Source organism: Podarcis cretensis, assembly GCF_951804945.1.
Source record: "Podarcis cretensis genome assembly, chromosome: 1".
NCBI lineage: Eukaryota > Metazoa > Chordata > Lepidosauria > Squamata > Lacertidae > Podarcis > Podarcis cretensis.
Window position 1 is genome coordinate 45,731,094 of NC_137170.1, and position 3,617 is coordinate 45,734,710.

The following is a 3,617-nucleotide window of genomic DNA, read 5'->3' on the forward strand; positions in this document are numbered from 1 at the left end:
AGATGCGTGGCAACAACTTTGGGCACCCCCCCCCACAAAAAACTAAAAAACTCAAGACTTTCTGTCCAGATTTTCACTGTTTGAAATACTGCAACCCTGTCATATTTGTCATCATCATGTTTATCACTGATTTCTAAGAACTGATGGTTTGCCTGGATTGAAACAAGTTTGTCTACCCTTTCACAAGCAAATAAGGTACTTCCTTGGATCAGGCCCTTCACTTGATCTAGCAGGCCTCTTCTTGTATTCTTACATGAATGCTGCTTTCTTTCCTTTGCTAACCACTGCATATTCACAGCCATCCTTGTCTCAGGAAAAGAAGACAAAGTCAGCTGCCCGGTCTCTGTTGTTGTTCCTGGTGAGGCAATATTTCTACCCTCCCATTTGCTAGGGGAGACTGGCTGCCCTGCAGCAGACACCTCCTTCCTTGAAACATAATAGCTGTTCTGGCATGATACAGCGGCAGAGCAAGCCGACCGGGCGCCTGTGGGGGCAGGAAACTCCACGAGGCCTCCGAGGAGTCTGCCTGCCTCCTCCCACTCAGCCGCCCTACAGCTGAGGGGGAGGTGGCGGGCGGACTGTTTGAGGCAGCACAGAGGCGGCGGGTGCTCAAGCCACCACCTCACTCCCAGGAGAGACATGTGGCTTGGGCGCTATGAAGGCCCAGCGGTGAGTGCCGCCCAGCATTTTGTCACCCCTCTCAGGGGTGACACCCGGGGCGGCCCGTGCTGGGAATTTCATTCCTCCGTGCTGCAGATGTGTGATTGTTGTTGTCACGCGTCTGTGTTTACATTCCACAGTGTTGGGTGTCAGGGGAAGGGAAGTTCAGATATGCTGTTCTGTTCTGTATTACAGCTTTTGCTTTTCCCTTCTCTCCGAGGAAGAAAGGGAGAGAGGAGCCATGTTTTCTTTGTTTTGTTACGTTTGATTTTGTGCATAATAAATTAGGCTTAGATGTCACACCTCAAGGCTCAGCTTCTGTTTGGACTCTGCTAGCCGTGTGCTCATGTCCTTGGATATGGGTCACATCAGCATGACAGGACACAGGAGTGATGAATCATCCCGGGCAGTGCTGCGTTGGAGGAGAGGCCTCGGCCTCGGCGTTTCCCAACAGCCCGCCCCACCGCACCCCCCTTCCTCTGCCCCTGGCAGGATAAGTACATCATAAGAATGCAGAAAAGGCCTGCTGGATCAGGCCAATGGAGCATATAGTCAGGCATCCTGGTTTCACAGAGACCAACCAGAGGAAATTGCACAAGTAGGACCTTTCTCCATGCCCATTTATAAACATCTACCATGTCACCTCTTACTTAACTATTCTCTAGAACAAAAAGTCCCAACCATTCCACATCAAAGAGTTGCTCCATTCTCTAGATCAGTGGTTCCCAAACATTTTGAGTCATGAAGCCAAAGGCAAGTATTTATTTTTATTTCCATTCTCTACATGGAGCACTTGGAGATGCTTTGTGGAGCACCAAGTGCTCTGTGGAGCACTGATTGGAAACTGCTGCTCTAGATCATTATGGTTGCCTTTTACTGAACTACAGTGTTACCTTGGTTGACAAACTTAATCTGTTCCAGGGGGTCTGTTTGACTCCTGGAACTCTTCGAAAAACAAGGCGCGGCTTCCGATTGGTTGCAGAAGCTTCCAAAAAACGTTCACAAACCGGAACACTTACTTCCGAGTTTGCAGCATTTGGGAGTCAATTTGTTCAGGAGCCAAGCCATTTGACATTCAAGGTACCACCGTATTTCCAACTCTACAATATCCTTTTTGAGGTGAGGCTACCAGAACATGACACAGTATTTCAAATGTGGTTGCATAATATATTTCTATAACAGCTTTATATTATCAGCAGTGCACTACAAAGGTTCACTCTTTCCCCAGGAATATTAGGGTAATTTTTTTGAAGAGCTTAGATTTATTAGTTTTATGAGGGGATGTGGGTGGCGCCGTGGTCTAAACCACTGAGCCTCTTGGGCTTGCCGATCAGAAGGTTGGCAGTTCGAATCTCTGTGATGGAGTGAGCTCCCATTGCTCTGTCCCAGCTCCTGCCAACCTAGCAGTTCGAAAGCACACCAGTGCAAGTCAATAAATAGGCACCGCTGCTGCAGGAAGGTAAACAGTGTTTCCATGCGCACTGGTTTCCATCACGGTTTTCTGTTATGCCAGAAGCGGTTTAGTCATGCTGGCCACATGACCCGGAAAGCTGTCTGGACAAACGCCGGCTCCCTCGGCCTGAAAGTGAGATGAATGCCACAAACTCATAGTCTCCTTTGACTAGACTTAACAGTCCAGGGATTCTTTACCTTTTACCTTTACCTATTAGATTTATATGTTGCTTCCCACTAAGAAAGTCCCAAAATGGGTTACGATCAATTAATTTTTTTAAAAAAATCACCTCAACATTATTAAAAGCGGATTTAAGAGTACAACCATATCATTGGTGCTGCCCAAATCCCTGTGAAAGCAAAAACAAACGAACAAACCAAAAAGGGTGGGGGGCTGGTGCCAAAACAATGACAAGGTTGGTGTCATGGAAAATTCATTTTCATTCCCCCAAATAGTGTGATTTATCAAACGTTGACTGTGAACAAAGCCATCCAATATGCCACATAAAGGGAAATTCTATTCGGCTAATTTTACATACCACCCAATCTTGTACCCTTTGGTCATAACAGAGTTCCTCAGAGTACATGTGCATGCAATATTGAAGGGGGATCCCGCTCATTTCAGTGGGCTGCATTTAATGCCATGCCAATATATTGTGCTCCAAATGGCTGAACCACAACATTCAGATCTTTGAGATCTGAAATGCACTTCTCCAATAAAGCATAATTAAAAGCTTCGGCGAGAGAGACAGCTCTAGAACACCTGGTGACTATATTAAAAGAGAGAGAGTTTAATTTGTTCCTATGTCTCCACCCAGAAATAATTCTCCTAACTCAGCATCTTAGGCAGAGCCTGTAGCATCTCCTCCCTTCTGTAAGTTACTTATCAAAGGCATCATCGGGTGAAGGAGGGAGAGAGATTTTATGTGTTACCTAGATAAAGTAAGGACATAGGGCCTCTCTTGCCCCACAACTCCCATCATCCTTGACCACTAGCCCTGCTGGGAGTTGGAGTCCAACAACATCTGGAGTTCCACAGGTTCCTCATCCCTGCATTAGAATACACTAGTGCAACTTTCTGTATACTGTGGGGATTCTGGTGTTATTAAGTGCCTCTTGCCAGTGGGATCTCCTGTCCTCTAGTGGAACAACATTTATTCCACTTCCTTCAGCCATTTGTAGATACATGAGGTGTCTTAAGGCAAGGGTAGGCACACCTTAGGCTTGCAGGATCAACTTTGTTTTTTACTCTAGATTGAAGTCTAGATTGAAGTCTAGTGCAAAAGTAATACACTTTAAAACAAAACAATCCTGAGCCCAGGGGTTGGTTTTGAGTACCAAAACTGAATGGATCTCACAGTCCGTCTACATGAGAATCCACCCCTGCCCCCCCCAGCTTTCTTAAATTCAGCATTATATTCTTTATTGTTGCTGCTGTTGCTAAAGAAATAAGAGCCAGGAGCCCTTGCCAATCTATTGAAAACAACCCAGAGATCTACTCTGGT